At 37.9% G+C, this 24002-nt stretch overlaps 1 protein-coding gene and 1 long non-coding RNA gene across 9 annotated transcripts in view; one reads left to right on the plus strand and one right to left on the minus strand.

The window, feature by feature from the left end:
- The window catches only part of ZFHX4 (zinc finger homeobox 4), a 187847-nt gene extending 166706 nt beyond the window's left edge, over nucleotides 1-21141 (minus strand). For 2 of the 7 annotated variants that reach the window (XM_055348184.2, XM_055348182.2), the window contains exon 1: nucleotides 20634-21008. The gene's annotated coding sequence lies outside the window, so the exon portion shown is untranslated. Of the gene's footprint in view, nucleotides 1-19615; nucleotides 19780-20633 lie in introns of those variants that run through there. The other 5 variants (XM_063709205.1, XM_055348185.2, XM_019032824.4 and 2 more) reach the window with 4 other exon arrangements.
- LOC101134243 (uncharacterized) overlaps nucleotides 18955-24002 on the plus strand; it is a 72291-nt gene continuing 67243 nt past the window's right edge. For both annotated transcript variants that reach the window (XR_008667647.2, XR_010134963.1), the window contains exon 1: nucleotides 18955-19188. This is a non-coding gene — a long non-coding RNA (uncharacterized lncRNA). The remainder of the gene's footprint in view (nucleotides 19189-24002) is intronic.

Below are 24002 nucleotides of genomic sequence, written 5' to 3' on the forward strand. Positions count from 1 at the left end.
GGTATCTGACATTCTAATTGCTCACAAATCAAATATCACAAAGCCTAGTGTGTAATTTTAATTTTAATCATTGATGAGCTTCAGGTTAATTATCCTTATGGCATGCATACAGCTTTCAAAACCCCCTGAAATAATTTGATAATCATAAGTAAGAAAACCTAATAATTTTCTAATTAGTCCAAAAACATTAATGTTTATCTTTGCATTTGCCAATTCTGCACAAATAACGTATTCATACTGAAGGCAGCCAAAATGCCTAAAATATAATCTCTTGCTGGCCTGAAGGAAATGAGGGAGTCAGAAAGAGACTAGAAATTTGGAATGAATGCAAGGTGGTAAATAATACTAAATTAATGACGCTAGGTTAAAATGTAAAGTTCCAGAACCGAGGGTGATTTTCCCCAATGATAGGGTAACCTGCTAGGCATGATGCACATATCTGATATGTAAAAAAAATTCACTTTAATTAGAAAGAGTGAGGAAAGCTCCTCAACATTTTACAGCTTTGTAAAAAAGTTTCTAAGCTATGTATGCTATTTGAATTTAGTTCTATCTTCACTCCTAAAACAGTTCTCATCCCACAAATACAGTCACTAGCTAGAATTATTACACACATTCTAAACGCAACTCAAATGAATTGCATAAAATGTGCAGTTAAAAATTTTGGCCAGATGTGGAATAAACCTGCAATGTATCATCTCAATATTTCTCTACATAAAGTAGATCCGATCTTTTTCTTTTACTTAAAAGAGCCAGAAGTGACCTTCAAAATGTAACATTATTGCTATATAAAAAATTATGAAAACCACGTTAAAGAATCCATCATAGGTCAGAGCAATATGGTAGGATATATTTTGGTACAATACTCCCATACAATTTTACAGAAAATTGCCAATCAATTTCTTCGCAATAAACTACACATAAATCAGAAACTAAGTCAAATACATGTCTCCTATACAATCAAATTTACATTTCATCCTAAAACCAACAATAACAAAACTCTCTAAATTGATATAGCTAATAATATATTATTTGATTTTAAAATTTTTATTTTGTTGCTATTGGCTATAACCATGACAATGTTTTTCAGTATATTCTGATGGAATCACTTTAGTTTGTATAGATAAGAAGCTATTTAGATCCTTATGTACAGTGACACTGAATATGATGCTAAGTGATTTCACTGTCAGCAATGTCAGACGAGGTCTTTCTTTTATCAAAGTGACCCATTTAAGAAATTTACGATAAAGTTTTATAAGTCCCAGTAAAAAAGACCACAAAAACAACCATTTAACTTAAACCATAGAATTCATTCCAAAATGACTGCATAACAAGTTAACTCACTATAAAAGTTCCTTCACCATTTAAGGTGATTTTTATTTAGTGTTCACCAACTTCTGTTCCCTACTGCCAGACATTCTGTTTGTAAAATCACCAAAGTCCTCAAGAAATCCCGAAGAGAAAACCTAACATAGTTTTAATGCTAAATTCAGAGCAATACATACCTGCTGGTCTGCTTAGAATATGTGTACATACACATTTTTTGGTATTCTCAGTAACTCACAAGATCAGTGACTTTGATCATGTCAAATCTCTTTTTCAGAACTAATGGACAATATGCAGAAAAGAACTTTTATTACTCATTCTGCTTTGCTTTCGTCTGAAGTCACTGCTGCCTAAACTCTGCTCTGCTAAATGACCAAACCCACCTACAAGGAGCCTGACTAATGAAAGGGGGTGCTTTCTGAACAATAGAAGAATTCCTTTGCATTCAGAAAGCAGAGTTCCCATTAGAACCCAAAATCACAGAGGCCAGTTTTACCTCTGTTTTTTAATTGAGATTGTCCCAGCCCTCTTCTACGGTCCAGTGAGACAGTGTTTGTGAAATGATTAAAAAGAACGTGATCTGATCAAGAGGACAGAATAATGGCAAAGGAATGCTAGGTTAGCCACTCTGCTAAGTGCTGGGAAAGAAGACCAGTGGGCTCCTTAGCCTATTGTTTTTATTCTCATCTGCTCTTTAGCCATCTCATAACACTTTGAGTCTTTATTTACTCCATTTTACATGGGTTAAAAGTTGTCCACTTACATGATAATTTGGTAACTAGTTACGAATTTTAAAAAAATAGAAAATAAATAAAAATCCTTGAATTATATCAAGTTTCCAAAAGGTCATCACTGTCTCTGCTGTGGCCTTTTCCCCATTCCAAATCCTCTATCAATATGTCATAGTGAGTTAGGCAAAGACAAAAGAGAGGCGCAGTGTGAAAACGGCACATATATCTAATCCTGACAAAGCAATGAATAGACCTTCACAAGTATAATTATACTTGTTTATTTGTTGCCACGTACAGAGAACTGATGAAAAAAAAATCCATCAAAGTGGTATTATGCAGACACCAAGAGCTTCTTTTCTTTGGTTGCTAAAGCCACATTGAGGCTTAAATTCCTTATTGTTAAATTCAGAAGAAAGAAAAAAAAAAGAATTTTGGCTGGACTTTTTTTTTTTTTGCATCAGTTGCTGACAAATCTTTTGTGTACAAGGCTGTATTAGTTCACACCACTATCGCTACCTCACTTTTACCCAAGTTGGAATTCATAATTATAAACTACTGTACAGAAGCTTTTAAAAGGGTGTGGTGTGCTAACCAAGAGAAGAGGGTAGGGGAATTGCCTGTTTCTCAGTCTCTCTTTTGATATATCATAACACAGGTAAATACCTGTGTGGAAGTACCAGTTACGTCAGATACATCTTTGATCTCAGTCTTAAGTTGGTGCTAGTGTTTCTCTTTCACCTTACTCTGCTATTTGCTTATTTTGGTGTATGTGGAGTATTTCATGAAAGATTGTGTAACTTTTTCCCCACTGCAGTATTAAAAACATTAGCAAGAAGGACAGCAAATGCAAGGATGTAAAAGGATAGAAAATATTAAGTGAAAAGGTTTCAAATCCAACTATTAAGGAGTCATTATGTTCCAATAGACACTAAATCAAATAACTTAACAAAAGCACATTTTTAGAGGTGGGGGTTGGGTAGCCAAACAAGCTTTTTTACTTGTAAGATAGAAATATATCAAAGTAAATGCAATCTGCATAGTTAATGTTTGTGAGCTTTACAATTTAAAACAGAAAAGCTGTAATTTTTCTTTGCTGGCAATCTGGAAACACTCTGGAGTTAATTACAGCTGATTCGGAGTGAACCACACAAACAAAGACCAGTCTATGTCCAGACAATTATACTGCATTAACCAGCTTAGAGCTTCCTGCTGATGTTTCAGGGCTCTTCTGTTACACCCTCCTACCTTCCCAGCACGAGAGAAAATGCTTCTGCAAGAAGGAATTAATGAAGAGAACTGCAAAAGAATGTGTGACGACCTCTCCTGACACGGCAAAAACTTTCCACCCATGTCACGACAAAGGGGAGAAGGTAATTAAGTTTGAACAGAAGGATGTAACCAAATATATTCAGCATTTAAAACAGGCACATTTTTTAAATAGAGAAAGTTTACAAAGACAAGTATGAGTATGTGAGCCAACTAAGTCGTTTTTCTCTGTTTTCCTCTCATTTTTCTCATTAAAATCTGTTAGCTAGTCAAAAAAGATTTGTTTTCTTCTCTGTAAATGGGACCCTGTGATTGATAGTCTTCTTCTCCCTCTCTCATTCTTTTCTTTCTCTTCCTCTCTTCCCACCCTCATTTCCCTCATTCTCTCTCACATCACTAAATCTGCATATGTTTAATCACATAGCATTAAACATATGTGATGGAGAGCTAAGGAGAAAAGGTGCACTTTACCAATGAGTCCAATAGTTCTAAATTTGAATAGTTGTGGGAAATAGGAATTTTACTCAGTTTTCTTCAAAACTTTAATCAAACTCCAGCTACTTTCCTTAGAGAGGAATCAATAATCTCTCCTTAACAAAATTACACTATTATATGACTCGTTTTATTTGTTTGCTTCAGGAAAATTTTATAATCAGTGTGCAAGATGGACCCAATAATTTATCTACCCTCTATAAACAAACTTTGGTACTTGCAACCAATCTAGTTGATTTCTAATTTTCTTATTCATTCTAATTGAAAATGAATAGTTTGCATTGGTGTGAGACAAGGACATGAACTGTAATTATGTTCAGTGCCTCTTTCTGATTCTTTCTTTGATACTGTTTTGCTAGTATTCCAGCTGACATTAAGGCTTTGTAGTGATTGCTTCATTAAAGGTTAAGGATTTCCTAATCAGCTAAAGTATTACTAGAAAGCTGTTGTTTGCCAATACTGAGAATATACTGACTCTTTTTTTCCGGTCTTTATTGAGGAAAAAGGTACTTCCAAATGCCAGTGACCCGGCCATACTTCAGCATTAATCATCTCCTCTTTGGCTCATCTATGCGAAGTAGGATTAGAGTTAAATGACTATATGATCCTTTTAATTTTTCTTCCCTAAAAAAAATTAATCCATAAATCAATGAGGTACTATGATAAAATGCATAAAAATATACCCTGAAGTTATGGAAAGGTTGTGTAAATTACACTTACATTTACAGGCATCTCAATAATGGACAGAATTATTTTTCTTTCACAGACCCCCTCCCTCAATTTCTACCATATCTGAAAGTTCAAGTAAATTACACTGCTAAACATGAAGCTTTAACACAGAACACTTTAGTTTTCCTTGGAAAAACGTGAACCGCGTCGATCATTTTTGGAATTTATAAATCATAGTTACCATGTTTTTCATATGTTATGTTGCTAGTCTTTAAGATGTAACTGACTAATCTCTCTGGCATATGCATATCTAAGAGTGCGTAGTTGATAACCTTTTAAGTTATCACATAAGAACATTTAAAAAATTAATCTTAATTGGTTTTGTTAAGTTATATATAACTGTAGAATATTTGGCTTCAAAAATAGATATAACAAACTAGTAAAAACCAGTGCACATACAATTTATTTCATATGTAAAGACATATGAAAGACAATGTAAAGACGGTATATTTTAACATGCGTCTATATTTTTTCTCCTTTGTCTATTCATATATGAAATTGATAATTGAACTACTGACAACCAAATATTTCAAAGAAAAAAACAATTGTATAATTATTTCTGTTTCACAATTGCTACCAATATGATCTCATAACCACTATAACTAAGTATAATAGAGTAGGTACATATTTTTAAAAAGTCATTTCTTGCAGGCTAAACCTACCATAATTATCTACATAAAATCAATCACAAGTCAAGTACACCAGCAAACATTCCTATTTCTTGAGCAATGATTTCAATAATTTTACATGATTTCAAATAGTTTCACTCAAGAAAGTTACATGCATAAATTCTTTAAATCACTACCAACTGCATCTTACTATATAATACTCTTAGACTCTACCAAATACAAGTGTCTTTTCACATTCCATGTAAATATTTTAAATAACTTTATATTAAAAACCACATTAGGACTAGCATAATAGAGAACATAAGTAGAATGACAAGTTTTCTTCTGGATGAAATATTGGCAAATTTATGTTTGATTTCTGAGATTAGTTGTTATTTTATTGCTATTATGAAGAGCCTTTTGTTTGGGGATTTTTATTTGAGGTTTTTAGTTTTTTTTTTTTTTTTGGCCTGAAAGTAAATTTGACTGCTGCCCATCAGTGAAGTGAGCAATTCAGTAATTAGCTTTTGTGTTTTAAATATATGAACTTTAATTAGATTTCATTATAAACAACCGTCAACCATAATTATAAGCTCCTTGGTTTACCCACATATTATCCCTTTTCAAACAAACTTGATGTCAGACAAATTAAAATCAAGCAGCCAGCAATTCTGAGTTGAATTTTACATGATCTGCTGGTAACCTGATTACTTTAACTTCAATATCATTACAGGAAAAGTATCTCAGGAAAAATAATTACAAGAATTCCAACAGGAGACAAGCTTAATTGTATTGATTCAAAAGATGCATGTTCAGAGGAACCATGTTGAAGAAATAATGTTATCTCAAATCTACAGTTTCTATTAAAATGAAATTGTCCAGCATGAAATAAGCAATTTAAGATTAGTGTCTACAGAACTAGAGATACTAAACTAACTAAATAATTATCTGGGCCCAATTATCTTATACTTTAAGTAGCAAAATATCAGTGTGGAGAAACTACAAGTCATGAGGTTTGCAGGTTTATTTACTGACTGGTGTATCTATTAGGACCAAGAACAAGTGGAGCTGTCAGGACATAATGAAGGTAAATGATTAGTTAGCACCAAGCTTGAACTCTTCTTCAATGCAATAAGAGTTAATTAAAGTTTACCACCAAACATCAACCAAAGCAGGATGTTGATCAGGTTTCAGCATTAAGTGCAAACAGACAATAGTTGGCAGCAATTAGTGCAGCTATCAAATGACATGCAATGATAATTATACATTTAAAACAGTTAAAGAGCTGGGGGAAAAAACTAATCAGCCTCTTTGACGACAAATACTCAAAGGGCAGGAAACAGGTATCAGATTATTTCACTTTAACACTGTAAATCAACAGAATTAAACAAGAAAAGATTGTATGGGTACATTATCTGAAAGAGAACAGTTAACTGGACCTAAAATGAAATAAATCTGCTAGTATTGGTCTATCAAAGATAAGAACTTCTGCAGCTAAAGAAAATAACTTGCTTTTCAATTAAAGTTTCAGAATGAAGTCTCTGTAAAGAAAGTTTAGCTTCTTGGTTTTGTGTAAATTCAACAATGCAAGAAGTATTTCGTCATAATTACTGTTATTTAAATTGTTAACTTCCATTCTACCATAATGTCAAAAGTACTTTATGCCTGAATGTTATCTTTGTGTACTCCAATATTATCTTTCTGAAAACTTTTCAAATGGATGTTAAGATTGAAATTCTTTTCATGCAGCTAAATTTAAAACAGAGGCCATATATACGTATTTAGTGGTACATCATGCAGGTCTTCCTTGACACCATTCAAACCTATGACTTCAGTTTTGAAATTGATGAACCTGCATACAACATATCCCTTAAAAGAATTTTATAAATCACCTCATTCTTTTCCATAGTTTCTGGCCTGTAGCCTGGAGAATGTCTCCAGAAATGTGCCTATCCTCATGACCCCCACCTCCCCATTTTCCCAACTAATTCTGTTGTGCTAAGGATTTGTACACAGTGTTGGCTAATCCCAATATTTCCCTGGAGCTAAATCTAAGCCATGACCGACTCCCAGCACAAAAATGTCTCTCTCCAAAAGCCCTTTCGCCCCCTTCAGCACTCATACACTCATTGGTCCTGACATTTTCACTTCAGCCATGACAAATGAGCTGATGACTCTGATGTGATTGCACGGGAGGATGGCTTTATCTAAAAATATATCATTAACTCTCATCGCCATCTCCTAATATGGCTCTTCTGGGTTCATGTAATGTGTTGCGAAAATTTGAGGAAAAATTTTTGTGAATATATGCACTGTAAGTAATAAGAGATCAACTTCATCAAAAGAAGAAAAGGGAAGCCTGAGTGGACAGGATGGTCGGGGCGGGGGCGGAGGCGGGGGCGGAAGCAGGGGGCGGAGGGTGGGGGGCGGGTGCAGGAGGAGGGAAAAAAAAAAGACTAACATTAACTAAATGATGCTCTGGGGATTTAAGTAACTCTACTCAACCTCTGCCCCAGTGCAAACCAGCCGGCTGACTGTCTCTTAAAGGTCCCTTCCGTTCAACATGGACATCTGGAGCAGAGCATAATTTGTGAAGTGGCACAAATGAAGCTTCTCAGAAAATATGGCTTACCAATTGGCAGGCCAACCGACTTCCTTGTTTTTATCACAGGGTAGTATCTATTTTATTCTCAAACCCTTAATTTCCTATGTTACTAAATCTCTTTAAATTCACTTTAGTCGGGGAAGGGATTATCAAAAACAATTCCACTTTGAGATCATTGTATTCTTCAATTAGAAAGAGGCAATAGTTTCCTTCCAAACTATTATTAAATGTGAAACTTTTAAGCTCTCTCAAAAGGAGAGCCTTTCCATTTAGCATAAACATGGCAACCTTTAGGTTATGTTAGAACCCAAGTTCCAGTCACATCGTTCTTGTTATGTACACGATAGAGTTTACAGAGTACATACTTGTTATAACCTCTTCTCTCAATTCATCTGAGGAGCCACAGCCAATCAGAGTCAACTCTAGCATAACAGACTTCTAGAAAAGAGGTCAGGCTTTGAGGTAAAGTGCTATTCAGTCTTGGACCATGCAAGGAGCTCTTTATTCCTGTTCTTATTGGCATCAGACCGCCTTACTAGAGTAAGAACAAAGCCAAGTGCTCGTGTAAGGTTTATGAATAAATCAGAGGTGAGCCACTTCAAGTGCTGCCCATGATTTCCTTGTTGACAGTGAGCACTTAAACAGACTTCTATGACCAGCAACTTCTGGCAAGCCATAATGATTCCTAATCTGCACCCTCCTTCATTTCAAGAACTAAATGACTCACCCTATTTTTCCTGCAAGCTTTCACCTTTCAGGCAATTGTGGTCCTATCTCTAACAGTTTACCTTTACAATCCCAGAGCAGTCAGCACAGGAATTGTAACAACTAAAACCTTCCTTTGCTCACAAATAAAAATAATCTCCAGCGTAAGCATAACAAATTATTCTCATATTAATATTATAGAATTTTTGGATAGGGAGAAGCTAAGCCAGCTAAACTGAAGAGGGCACACACACACACACATGCACACATACACACTCAATTTCTTCAGCTGCACTCTGTAGTTATGTGATGTTTCCCAGGAATTTCCATGAGCTTTGGTTTCCGTGTTGGTTAAACAAGGGGATTGTGCTATATCCCTTCTGACTGCAACAATCTATGGTTCTAATATAAAAAGCCATTTAGATTTCTCTGTAAGATAGCGTTCCCTGTGGAATTTCCCAAGACAAGTCCAGCTGTTTTTAAGGTGATTTTTTTTCAGTACCTAGATTTCAAGAGGAAAGGCAGATTCCAGTAGTACAGTAAACTGAAGTTTTCTATTTATGTTTTTAATTATCATTCATTTATCCATTCACTCATTCAACAGGTATTTATTAAGCACCAAAGATTTGCCAATAGTATGTCCATCACTGTGGATATAGTGTTTAAACAGAAGTGGGTGCTACCCTCATGGAGGCTGCAGTTTTATTTGAGGAGACACTTAAACAAGCATCATGAAAAATGTTAAGATGCTAATTGCTTTCTCTACATGAATTATATCCTTATATTGATTAATATTAAAAAATGCTTTGTCTTAAATAAATGTGCTTCAGATGAAATGTCAAGTCCAGGGCCTTTTATAAATGACCAGAACATAGGCCATGCGCACACTTTTATTTTTAAGAAGTACTTTAACAAGTGTTATGAACCAAACATATATAAATATTAAACAATAATCAAACACAAAATTGGAAAATTATAATCCAAATGCACTTAGATTTCCCATAAAATTATAAACAATAATTTTAAATGTGTATCTTACATGTATCGCAATGAAAAATGTATTAAAAATAAACAGATTAAAAAAACAGAACTTTCGTTTCCAGGTGGTTCAAAAAATTGTATTTATATACATTAACTCATCATGAATTTACCATCTTTGAACTTGGGTAGTCCTCCAGAATAATGCATTATTATAAAACAATAAAGGACTGTGATTCCCTAAGAGATAAACCAGGTGGAGACCGATAAGTTGGCTGTAAAATAACCTAAGAAAATTTAAGGTTTCATAATGTTATTGAATTATTAATAGCTGGATCGCTTCTCTAGGTTGGTATAAATTTTGGTCAACAGGATACCATATAATAGTATCCATTCTCCTTTCTTGGCATATGAAAATGTCACTAATATCAAGTATATAATATCATTAATAGCAAGTACATAATCCAGTTTTGGAAAATCCTCTAATTCAGCGGCTTTCAAACAGAGGCTTTCAGCTTCAAGACTGAAATAAGCATTATGGTCATTTCTATTATTGTATTTAATGGAGTGTCTGGAATCTTGAGTTCATGTGGATAGACTAAGGTCTGAATTATTGAAAAACTGTTTCTGTCCTAATTTGCTTCTTAAAAAAAAAAAAGAAGATTCAGAAATGCATTAAATACCGAGAAGCCCCTTAGGACCAAACCAACTTGTAGTGATGGAGTGGCAGATAAAGATGTGGAGGAGCATCCACCTGTCAACCTAGATGCCATTTAGGTACCTGTGAGTGAGAAAATATGAAAAGAAGGATACTACTCCTTTCCCCCACCTCTTAGACATATCCATTGCCAAATTCATATCTTTTTCTTGTAGGAGAGAGGGGAAACTCTACTCAAAATATCTGTTTAGACTTGCTTTATCAAATGCTCTTTAGTTGATCATGACTTTGAAACAACCATTGGGAAAAAACAAAAAAGGAACATATAGATCAGTTATCAGGTCCTGCCCACAATCACTTATTTTAATGTTCACAACACTTTATCTTATGTAATCTCTGCAGCAACCCTGATATACAGATGAGAAAACTGAGGCTCAGGAAGATTAAGTAACTTGGACAAGGGCACCCATAACAGAAATGTAATCCAGGTGTCCTATAGGTTGAATAAGATTCCTATTAAGCATTGGGTTGCCAACAAATGTAGTAGATGTTAAAATACCTAAAATGTAAGTTTAAATAATGTCATTTAAATAATATCATTTAAAAAGAAAAAAGAAACCAAAGTACGCAGAATCAAAAAATGTCTGGTCTTAACTAGGTGTCATTCTTTCTGTACATTATGCTGCCTCCAAAACATCACAGTCTTGACTTCATATCCTTTCCTTACACGGAATTGAAGCGTTGTTCTTGTTCACCCCATGTTTATGATTATGATAAATACACTTTAAGTCACTGAAATCATCAGTATTTTTATGAATCATAGGCTCTTCTTGTCCATTTGAGCACCTAATCTAACCTCCTACTTAACACAAAAATATGTTTAACAGTCACAATAACAAGAAGCCATCCAGATTCTACTTGTCTCCTGTCGATAACAGAGAGCTCACTCTCTCAGAGAAGACAGGTTATCATGCACATTTTTCCTTCCTACTCTTCACCATCTCCACAACCTTCATATTCATTCATTCAACAAACCTTTTTCAAATAGCCAATACAGTTGAGTGACCACTGGTCCTAGAGTTAGAATATGTGAATTCTTGTCTCAACATTTTCCTGCCTTGCTGGGTAATCAAAGATAACTCTCTTTAATTCAATAGACGATATTTTAAAATGAGTTAGTTGAACTGAATGATGGTAAGGCCACTTCCCAGGCTCTGGCATTTTGGTAATTTCTAGTTGCCTTACCATCCTAGCTGCTCTTTTCTGTTGAGATTATATTGGCCAATTCTTAGAAGATGAAAGAAGTTTAGCCTATGAAGGGAAAACTTCACAAGCTACCACTAGGAATGCATCTAAAGAGGAAAGAGAGGCCTAACATGGAAAGAGGGTAGACATGTGTGTATGTGTGTGTGTGTGTCTGTCTGTATATACTCTACTGAATAGGAATGTAGGAGTGTTAGGGATGATGAAACACAGTTGTATCCACTAAACCAAAAGAGATGATTAATTCTAATTTTCAATTAATGGGCTCAGGAAATCTTAAGTATTAATTGCATTATTCCAAAATTTATGATATTTTAAAAACTACTAAGCACTATATTTTTGAAAATCCACATTAGCAAAGTATTTCAGGTTTAATGAAAATACCATGGGAAATGTAAAAATGATTGGTCTTTTTCAACCTATTCTTCCAAGCAGACAAACTTTAAGATTCCTCAAAAACTTCCCTCTTAAGAAGTTATGTTTCATTTTGTTTTTAACAATATAACCAGGTGGTATACACCAGCTCGTATGTTTTTGTATTTTAACATTGTTAGAACTATGGATTTCCTTTCTTCTTTACAGTGAAGGAAAAGAATTTTATGGGCAGTTATAAAATGCATATTTTAACCCAAAAGTCAATTTTCCCTGGTTAAAATGATTTAGACCTGAGTAAATATTTGCAGAGTGATTTCTTTTTTATAGCTAGAACACAATGAAACCTATAAATGCTGTCTTTAGAGGTATGTCCTACAGTGCATACCATTCAGTAATTATCATCTGAGCACTGTTGTGTCCTCAAGTCAGACAAACATTTGAAATGATCTATTATCTGAATGATGATGCTGGTGTGTGAACCCCTAACTTGAGTGACCAAAACACATCCTCACAACTTTTCTTGGACCATCAGGACATTATGATGTATTAACTAAGTCAGTCTGCCCAAATTCTTAAATCGTATTTGTTTATTTTATCCAGTCTCTAGAATGTTAAAGTGGTTAATTATATTAGAGATAAGCTGCTTACTAAATATGACTTTAGTGCCAAAGCCATTTTTAAGTCCAGTGCATAAACTCAAATATGCCTTAAAGTGGCAAATATTTGATTCTATTCACAAACCTTTAAAAGAAAGGGAGACTAGAGAGCAGCCATTCTTGGACTGAGGATTGTATGTCAAATATGAAACCATATCAAACTTTCAAGGCAACTTGTGAACCTCTGAAACTAGGGAATTAACAGAACATCAAGTCCAGCAAGATCACAAGGGGCACAATCCTTATGCAAGAATATAATGCCATCGAGCCCTCATTAAAAGCCCATTTCGTCTTTAGCCATCAAAGACTGTGAGTGCACTAAGATCTTGGTTATATCATCAGGGATAACTAAAACAAGTGCCAAGAGAAATTGTGCACTTTTAGTTCTCACATGTGTCCATCTGTTCACATATAAACACATATTCTGCTTTCTGTCTGATTTCTAAAATCTTGATATCAGAATACCCTGGGCTTTTGCCCATTTCCTAAGAATGCAGACATCACATAAGCTACTATTAACCCATGTGTGATCCACTTCCATGGTGGCTGGAAAACTGCCAGTTACAACACATGGTGCCTGGTTAACAATGTCTTAAAATATAAATGAATTTATTTTTTAAATTAACACATTTTCTTATGGAAATACCTTAATAAGCCCTTCTGCATGTAAAAGAATAGCCTCCATGTGGATTTTTTTGTTCTTTTAAGACTTTTTTCAAGCATATCATAAAGTTAACCATAAAAGTTTCTGAAACAATCCAGAATTTCTTGACAAATTTTAAAAAGGACTCTAGTAAAAAATTTGGGGGACTATATAACATAGATCAAACAGTTTGCCTTTACAATATGCTGTACTCAAGAGTCAACCCTTACACATTAATTTATGTAAAAATACTTGTGATTTCCCAAGTTTCCATCTAACCATCTTAATAATACCTCAACAACAAAACTGCTAAAGTGATGAGGCAAATGGAAGTTCTAAAATCTAGCAACAAACAAGTTGGGTTAATATCTGATGAAATCTTCTAACCTTGTTCTGAGGCAGCCATCGGTGGATCATTTGTGGTGACCTCAAACCAGAAAGAGCTTGTTTAAAATGTATACATATAAATAATTATCTGCACTGCATTTGATTTACATATGTACAAAAGAACCAATTCCCACCTTTGAAAGAGTCTTAACACTTATGGTATTTTAACTGTTCTAATGCTGGCTGAAGAAACATCATTAAGAGTGTTGATCACATTGTCAACTGATAACCAGTTACATCCCTAACTAGTGACAGGGGACCCTACTACAAATGTCTCCAAGAGTGAACTTATAATACCTAGACACTTTTAAAAAGACTTATCTCTAAATAAAATACACAATACACCTACAAAGCAACATGAAGACTGCATTCAGAACTTTATGAATTAAATCTTAAGAAAATACATCAGTACCCTCTTCTCTCCCTTCCCAGCCACAAAAGCTGATAGACCACTTAAAACACTTAACATTGCCAAAAGTCAGATTACACAACTCTTTCCCAAGTGAAGTGTTTCACCAATCGAGATAGTTATTTATAGCCTATGGGGAAAAAAACAGGCACCTTATATTCCATCATTAACTGAATTAAATATCCACACCATACTATTGGCTCTTCTAAAATAATCGTTTTTGCCAGCAAAGTGCTGGGAATTCTTGATACCCAGTAGTCAATATTTGGCTAGCCTGGCATGTTTCTGAAACTCTTCTATATACAAACCTCTGTTGATCATCTTCTAGCTGCACTATTGTCATACACATTACTTCCCAATGATGATGAAAACACAGCATCTTATAAAGTTGCTGAAATCTGAGCCCCTGCTTGTTTTCTCAAGTCTTGGACAAACATAACTTTAGAGAGAGCGGAGCACAGACATAAAGAAAGAGAAGCCTGCATTTTCATCTTCCTTTCATCTTAGTCATTCAGTCAGCCATTCAGGACCCTATTCAACAGAGCTTTTCATTATGCAAAAAAATGCTAATCCTTTTCCGATGCTTTCACACTTGTATAAACCCCCATTCCTTCAACTGAAAAGCAATTATATCAGTTTACCTTTCTGTCAAAAACAGGATTAATATTCCAATAACAGAATCTCTTTTCTTTTCCTATCTTTTTGCTTTAGGAAACCAGAGATTATTAGTAGAGGCATTCTTAGAACAAGAATCCATTATTTTAAATATGATTATGTTAACCAATGGGTGGAAAAGGGAGAATAAGAAGAAGAAAAAGTCCTTCAGTTACTGCAGAAACTCTTTTCTGTGACAGAAGTGACCTTCCTTTTACAGATGCCCAAAAAGAATGAGACTCACTCTGGTCTATTAATCAGAAACAAATTATGAAAGAATGTAGCTGGACTGGTTGACACTATCCCGTCTTGGGAGACTCAGTAACAGCCTAGTAACAATGTCCTCTTCATGGGTAATGAACAGCCATGACAAATGGGGCAGAGAAACTATTTATTTGCATATGCAAATTCTCACACAAGGGAAACATGTACAAACAAGTGTCATTGTAAGGTGGATTAGGCAAACAACGCTTTCTTTTTAGGACATTCTGCAGCCCAGAACATTAGTCAGCACAATTAAACCAGTTTCCATGGAGACTAATGAAATTTCACCACGGTATGAGTTAAATTAGATAGCTAGTTATGTGTTTCCACAATCCAACTTGAAATCCATTATTGTTTCAGAACAATACTGCAATTGTGCCTAGCTGATCTTTGCCAGCTCAACAAGCTCCTAAGTTGACAATTTGCATATGTTAATATAATTAAGCACTAATTACATGAAACTTGTACATATTCACATGCACTTTCCCTGGGCGCTTCTCAGTTTGAACCTTGGCCAAGTCTTTAACCCTTAGAGTGGTCTTAGAAGGGGGGGAAACCCTCTCCCTGTGGGTACAGCCCTTAGGCAGTCACAGAAAGGCTCCTCATTTATAAACACAAAGCTTAACCTGGCTTCTCATATTTCTAGCAACAATGACAGAACATATTTTGTGAGAGTGCTAGAGACCAGGGATAAGGAAAATGAAGAGAGGGGGATGGATTAGTCTTTAAAGACTCATAACGAGTATCTTCTCAAAGGAAGGCAGGAACATTCATTTCAAGAAAATGTTAAGAAAGAATTTGTTCTCATTGACATTGTCGAACCTTGGGAGATGAACATGGTTTGACAACAGCAAAAATAGCAAGTAGGAAAGGGAAAAGGAGTCAGCAGCACCTAATGAGCTTTACATAAATATATGCAGAGGCAATTAAGCAATGTTAATTACTATGACAGCAGTTAATTGAATATAATTAGATATTTTAAGCCACTGAATGAAGCATAGTTAAGATTAATTTTATTGAGATTAATTGTAAATAAGGATAGATTAACACTGTGTTTTGACAGGCATAAAAAGTAGTTCTGCAAATTAAGCAGAAGCGTGGCCACCAGTCCAAAAATCATATATTATTTTAATGTCACACCTCAGAATCATCTCCTCAATAAACATGACTTTTCAAACCCAAACAGACAGGAATCTTGAAGAAAAACAAACAGCTTGCAGAGATTAAAGAGCCTTTTGTCCTTTTTCATGTGCATTTCTTTTAACAGACTAAATTAAGCGAGTCTGGTGTACGTTTTTTAGGAAGGAACATTTCACACTGAATGGAAAAAATGTTCTATCACATATGAAATTCGTGCAGCTGTGCGGAACTTGGTCCAGAGGGTTTAAGACCATAAAACACCACCAAATGATAGACAGTAGGCCTTCCCAAGATTATGTGATAAAGTCACAATCTTTTATTTTGACCTCTCTCCAAATTTCTGCTCTGTATTCTTTCCAGTCAAGTCACATATTTTGTTTCATAATTTTCTTTCTCTAAGAGGATAAAAAGAAACGTTGCACCTACTAAGTGCCAGAAACAAAATGTAAAAGGAAGAAGGCCTCATTTAACATAGATCAGCTAAGTCATTCAGCCACAAAATGCAATGATAGCTATAACAACAATGTATGCAAATGACACCTCTTGATTATTACTCTCATAAACAATGGTTGCTGAAAATATTTCTTAGGAAAATATTGCTAATTGAAAAATCCTCTACCCCAATACTTTCACACCAAGCTAATTCATGCATACTCTTTAAGAAAATGAACACAGTCCTCAAGAAAGCTGAACAAATCACTAATAAGAAAGGAGCTTCAATTGATTTTGAAATAAATCAATAGGTGATTAACATAATATTTTTAAAGCAGCAGAATGTACATATATATTACATAAACGTATATATTATATTTTCAATACCTTTTAGTTCTTAATCGAACAAGGGCTTTACACTATTGAGCCTGGGTCTACACTGCCTCACAACTTCTTTAGGATGTCTTTAGTCTTTATAACGAAAATCCTAAAATGGTCTATGAAACAAGACTACGACAAGCCATTCTGCAGTGAAAGATTTTAAATCATCCAGCCTCTTCTAATAGACTTGAGACTTATTGAGGTAGAAACCATAAAAAATGAAGAAGGGAAATTTAATCCCTGAAATATTGATTTGCACATTAATATCATATAGGCAGAGGGCAATTTGGCTTCGTGGAAATGACACATTGTCGACCCTTGGTGAAGTCAGAGCCAATCTAACTGCTGAACATGTCTGAATCTCAAGAGTTATTAAGGGCTTCCCTTCTTGCCTTTATGACTTTTCTTCAGCCTACCAATGCAATCTTAAATGTATTATCTTTAAGAAATAATTGTAAAACCTCAGGGGTTTTCCAGTTAATGGAAGGGAGGCCAAACCACATCAGATTCTGAAATGCAACATTAAACCCTTGCAATCAACAAAACCACCTCAATTCTCATCCATCCAGTGCAGGATCTAATATTGTTATTAGAGATAATCAAATTTCATTGTGTAAATTTAGGCTCATGGTCAGAATGGAAGCAGTAAATTCTGCAATATTAAACAGTGATTTTCTCAGCCTCCTTTATGTTTTCCTTTGCTCATGAAGAATCTTTTAAAATAATCCAACTAGCTCAAAATTAATGAACAGATTTGGGCTCATCTGCTAAAAACTGCAAAAGATTATGAAAGCACTGAACATGTTTTCCTCATTTTTAACTTTAAGTGGCAACTTTCACTTCATAGAACCAGAGTCCACTATCCCTGTCTAACCCCACAGTTGGTGCTATTGCTTTGACTTACACAGCTGGTTTACCTGACCTTTCTTTGTTTCTTGGGTACATTTCACTTTTCAGATTTATGATATTTCCCCCATATTTCATTGACCCTATCTTCATTGCCATAAACATGAAAACACCTAAATATGAGTTTACTTTTTTAAAAATCCAAAATCAACCAGCAACTGAATAAAAACACAGTGGTGCTCTCCCCATTTTATGCCATAAATATTAAAACCATTTAAAAAAATAACTGTATAAACCTTATGATCCCCACACTGAAGCCAGGTGCAAGAGGTTAAAACAGCTGGCTAGCCATCTTTTATTTTTGTGTGCCTTCCTGCTGACTGAAACCACAAACCTTGAAAACTATCAAATATTCCCTTAAGGATTTTTTTTTTTTAAGATGAGGAAGGAAAAAAGAAAACCTTCATTCTCTTTAATATGCTCTTCAGTGGAAAAGGAAAACTCCAAAACACAGTCAGTCACAGAGGTAGTGAAATAATTCCGAATATCTCCTTTCTGTTTTATTTAAACCATCCTTTTCAGCAATTTCTATACACAATTGTTTTTAGTCTTCAGCTAGCAAAGAAACAGAAAAAAAAAAAAAAAAACAGAAAGAAAGTCTGAGCTTGCTCTGTCAGTTTTGCCAGTAAATACAAAGTAAAACAAGTGTTGATGGCACCGAGAGTGTTACATACCCGGGCTGTGTTTTTGCATTGCTCTCAATGGAAGCGATCGATGCCCGTGTCACTGTCGCGTCCCAATCGCAGCCAAGTCTCAGCCTTAATCTAAGCAACACCCGAAAAGGCAGCGGCAGCCGCAGCCTCTCTCTCACTCTTCCATCCATCCACCCAACTAAAAATATAATACTACATATGAGCTTTAACCACTCCACGTTTATAGGGATCAAGCCACTGAAAATCCAGGAGAACACAATAAAAAAAAAAAAACCCTCCTCTGTCTCTTGTCTCTTCTCTCTCTCCCTCTCTCTCTCTCTCTCCCTCTCTCCCCCCTCTCTCTCTCTTCCTCTCTCCTCTCTGTCTTTCCTTTTGCCATCTACATGATCCTTGATTAAACATGGAACAGAGTTAATAAAAAGGGTGGGGGGGAGGACTCAAGGAGAGGAAATGCAACTGTCAGAAATCAGGACGGCCAGATTTCCTGGTGAACCTGCCTCTGTCTGAGTCAGTGTCAATCCACCATCTTCTGCCAGTGAACTTGTCTTTGGGTTTTTGTTTGGTGTGTGTGTGGGGGGGATGTTGTTGTGTGTGTGTGTATGTGTGTGTGTGCTTTTTTTGGAAGGGGGGAGGGGAAAGACAAGGTGGGGGCCGGAGGTGGGGGGAAGAGTAGGGAGAATGTGTGTCTGTGAGTGTGTGTTGAGTGTGAGTGTGTCTCTGTGTGTGTAGGGGTCGAGGTGGGGGGGTCCGTGTTTGCGATCTGAACCTTTGGTACCTACAAGGAGGGTGTCTCACCGAACGGTAGCTAAAACCTCACCAGAACCGCGCGGAAGTGAGAAGTCGCGGCCAAAGGCGCTCGCAGAAGCCTCCTCTCTGGGCCGCACCCCAGCCCGAGCGGCCGAAAGGAGCCCCCCGCCCGGATCACAGGTAACAAAAGAAATAGAAACCAGTGCACCGTCTTCTAGGGGAAGGGGATTAGAATAGGGAACCTTCTGTAACTTGGACATCGGCAGAGAAACTTTATACAATTCCATGAGAGATTTTATTATTTTTTTCTGATAGAAAAGAGGAGCGAGAAGGGGGTTGGGGGTGGATAGAAGTAGAAGGAAGGAGAGACCCGGCGCATTCCAGCCCCTTTTCCCTTAGCTGCTCCCAGCCAGAAGGCGCACTTGATGCTTGGAGAAGCGAAGGAGGTGAAGTTCATTTGTAGGCATGGAACCCTTTCAGGGGGGCCGAAGAATGAATCGGTTCTCACAGCCGAACACAGCCACTCAATACACACACACACACACGCACACGCACACGCACACGCACACACCCCTTGCCCTTTGCTAAAAAGGAAAAGATTCTTGACCCCAAGCCGCGGGCGTCTATCCGCTGGTCTAACGCACACCCGGCGGCGTTCCGTTCGGAGCAAGCAGCCGCCGCCTCGCGGGTCCCTGGCCCAGAGGCCGGGCGATCCCGCCTCCTAACGGACCTGCCTTTCCTCCGCGGCGCCCGCGCCCGCGCCGCCGAGAGCAGCCCTCCGTAGTGCCCGCCGCGCCAGCTCCGGTGGGCGGGTGTCTACCTGCAGCCCCAGTCCCAGCGTTCACCCCAGCCTCTTGGAATCCCCTCCCCAGATCTCACGAACCCCCGGGCCTCCGCCAGCCCCGCACACTAAGCGACCTTCGGGGAACTTGAGAAGGGGAAGAGGGGCGGGTGGTAAAAGGAGGAAGAAAAACGAGGCTGAATAAGGTGGGGTGGGGGGTGGAGGGTAAAGCAGGGAAAGAGCAGGGAGAGAGGGGCTCCCAGCCCCACCGACCAACGTCCAAACTTTCAGAGGATGAGTGCGGAGGACCAGTCATCCCGATCGGGGTGCAGGGGCGCGGGGCGAGCGGAGACCCCTGGCAGTGCCCGCGCCGCTGCGGAGCTGACAGCTTCCCCCAGCCACTAGAACGCCCCGGGCTCGCGGGGAAGGCAAAACCCGAAAAGACAGGGAAAAGGAGAGAAAACTGCCCGAGCAAACGTAGATGATCCTCCGCCACTTAATCCAAAAGTTAAATCCCGAAAAACGCAGCCCCCCTAAAGAAAGTGGAAAATCAGGTCCCTCAGTGCCCCCTCCCTCCCTCAGCGGAGCAAAACCTTGAGCCAAAAAAAAGGGGAAAGAGATAGAAAAGGGGGGCAGAGCGGAAGAGATGGTCGGGATGAGGGGATGTGTGCGAGAGCGAGCAGGAGCGAGCGAGGTAGGGGTAGAGAGGAAGAGAGGCGGAGAGGGAGAGGGAGAGAGAGGGAGCGAAATATCAAAGATTGTGCAAGATCAGGCTGGAAAGATAATCGATACTCGACCTAAATTTAACACAAACTACTCAATAAAAGTTAAAGAAAAAACTTACTTTCCATTTCCCCTGCAGTTCCTACTCGATCTTCGCCTCTTTTTTGTTTTGCTTTTATTTTACTTACAGCTGATCACATCCAAGTAAAACGAGAGGGTTCATTAAAAAAATAAAAAAAATAAAAAATAATCCTCGAACTTTATTGGGTGAAAATAAAAACGCTGGAGCAGAAAGTGGGGGGCATGGAGCGGTCCTCGGGGGTCCGGGAGGAGTTAAAGCATGTGCCGACCGCGGTCTCGCTGTTTGGTTGTGAAGGGGTTGGGAAAAGGAGGAAAGGAAATGAAAATCCGATATGTCTTTATTCTGCTAATTATTATCGTTTTAGCCCTGTTTAAAAAAATGGCTGATTAAGTTGAGTGCGCATGTCTTTGTGTGTCTATTCCCGATATGCACTCTGGGAATGAGAGAGGAGAGCGAGGGAGAGGGAGAGGGAGAGGGGGGAGAGAGAGGTGTAATTAGTGAGGTGATCAACATTCCCCAGACTGCAAATGACGCGCAGCCGGGACTCAGAGCAGCTCCGGAGCCTCACGGCTTCCAAAGCTCCCAGCGCTGCGGCTGGAGCCCCGGATGCGGCGACCGCGGAGAGGACAGGGGATGGGGACCTCCGGGGCTCGCACCCTACGCGCCCCTGCGCGCGACTCCCAAACTTCATTAGACACACACACGCTCTTACACACAAACACAGACACACACAGAGCAAGAAGGGGAAAGAAATAAAACATAGATACGGCCAAAGCATGGCCCTTTAACCATTCGAGTTTTTTTTTTATTTTAGTGAGGCAAAGTAATTATTATCGGACCAGAGATTTGTTTACTAGGGAGCTTTAAGCAGAAATATGAGTTAGGGTAATGAAGAGCTTTTCTCTGCCTAGTTTATTCTGCTGTGCACATGAACGCACTTTAATGGCGAAAAGCGGGGGCCTGAGCAAATATGCAGATATATGTAAATAAAGGGTGCCTGGCTGTGTGCAAACACAGCTCAGCCCAGCCTATTTCAAAGGAGGAATTGCACTCTGGATCCTTAGGCACTCTATTTAAACACGTATCCTTCACTTGTATACGCAGGAGAGAAAACCCAGGGTATGGGAGATGGAAGCGGTTAGTCAAAGAAAACTTCCAAATGAGAATAAGTGACGGTTGCAAGAATGATGGGGGGGTGGGGTACAGTTCTAGCCTTTATGTAATATTCTTGAATATTTTATCAGAATTGCATGAGTTCAATGTAATAACTTTAAGAAGACTTAGAAAAGAAAAACCTTTCATCTTTTGAGTCTGTTGAGTTATCTTTCTTGAAGCACATTATGATGAATTTTAAAACCCCACTACAGATCTCATTAGAATGAAATATACTTGGTATTTTCTGGTGCAAAATTTAAGGTGGCTGATTCTCATTTGAAAATCTAATTATCTCTTTCCAATATTACAGATGTGAATATGAGTGACACTTTCATTAAGAGATAATTAACTAAAACTAGGAATAGACATACTTTTAAATACCCCCTACTGAATTTGGAATATATATATGGAATATATATATATATATGCATTGCTACTCAGCATCTTGATGCACCTCGCACTACTATACTACAGGTCACAGGTAGACACCGTCTATGTAATATTCCAAAAATAGGAATTCTAAAGAGAAAGTAAGAATAACAAATCAAATGAACTAAAAACAGGAAATACTTGCAATGTCCAGCTTCCTGGACAGGTGATGTGTCAGCTGCCTTTGAGTTGACAGGCCTTTGAAGTTCTGGATCGCCAGGATCTGCTTCAAAACCTTGTCTTAGGCCTTAAGCACCAAATCTACCAAATACCAACAGAAAGTTTTATCGCACAAGTATTTGGAACAACAGAGACTGCAAAAATGCATCTTTCCAGGCCAAAAACCTTGCATTATCAGGGAACGTTTGGAAAATCCTAGGACTGATGCAAATGGATTAAAAACCAAACAAAACACCTGGGAGGATAAAAGCATAGTCCTCAAAAAAGCAGACCTAGGCCCAGATCAGGAAAGCTGGTTGCCTTCAGCAGCTGGCTAAAGTTACAATGAAAGTCCAGAGGCATGGAGTGGAGAAAAAAAAACCCTAGATATGGTCCTTATTAAGAGAAAAAAGCAAATCACCACCTTAGGGATCCAGAGTCAGTGCAGGTACTAGTGTTTTAGAAACCAAGGCTACTAAATATTAACAGAAAGAAAATCATCTGTCTCTCCAAAGACTTTATTCGATTTTAAACTTCTTTGGGAAGAAATTTGTTGAAAGTGGAAAGCTAACATTTTAAAGTTACTTTGTTTACAGCCCCACCTTTACACAGCAATTGTATCACCAATTTGCTAGCAGTATCTGATTGCACCTCAGTGGGGCTTATCCATATGCCTTAAGAAACATACGTGCACACAGGGGTAACATTTAAATTCTCTGCAACTTGTAAGTGAAAAAGGTGTTTATGTAGCGTTACTGTTTACTGAAAAACACCCCAGAGAGCAAAATTTCTGGCTTTAAAAAAACTACTTGAGGTGTGTGCATGGGGAAGGGGAGTGGGAGATTTTAAAGAGACTGAGGGGAAATGAAGGCAGGGAAACTTTCAGGTTCAAATCAGAAAAGATCAAGCCCTTTGCGGGAGAGGGCTCCATGTACAAGCTCACTGATGGAAAAACCATTTCCTGCGACTTCAGACGGGTAAATGCATATGATGAAGGAAACACCTGAGAACAATAAGTCTGTTTCAGGCTCAGGTGAAGAAAGAGGTCTATTTCTGGCATGGAAGAATAGGGAAATGATGATCATTTCGTTTTCAAGTTCTTTATTTCTTTTGCCTTTTCCTCCCTGAAACATCAATAACATTAATGTCATTAATGTCAAAACAGCAAACGTCAAATCAAGAAAACCATTAAAAAAAAATTGGTGGCTACTTCTCCTCTACACCTCCCCCCGTCTTTTCTTGGAAAATACAACTGTGTGTATCCGTGTGTGTGTGTGTGTATGTGTGTCTGGTGGTGGGGGGCGGTTATTGATTTCTAAGTAAGGAAACAAAAGAGGATTTGTAAGGGGTGCCCACTTTATCAACCCCCTCTTTTGCTGGCGAGAATTCTCCTCCTAACGTGTGTGTTGTTGTTGTTGTTGTTGTTTACCATCTCTTTCTCGTTTTCTTTCACCTTTTCCCTAAGAAGAGAGGCTGGAGGTGAGGGTCGGGGGTTAATGGGCTGAGGGAAGGGGCAGAGAGGTTCTAGCGCAGAGTCAAGAGTTTCCTCCAGGGCTTGGCCTCGGAGCGCGCCAGCGTGAGGAGGGCTGCTGGGCTGAAGCGGCTGCGGGACTGCGTGGGGTGGGCCCCGGGGCGCGGAGCGCGGCGCCGCTGGCAGGGGCGCGG

The sequence above is a fragment of the Gorilla gorilla genome, chromosome 7 (assembly GCF_029281585.2).
Source record: "Gorilla gorilla gorilla isolate KB3781 chromosome 7, NHGRI_mGorGor1-v2.1_pri, whole genome shotgun sequence".
Classification (NCBI taxonomy): domain Eukaryota; kingdom Metazoa; phylum Chordata; class Mammalia; order Primates; family Hominidae; genus Gorilla; species Gorilla gorilla.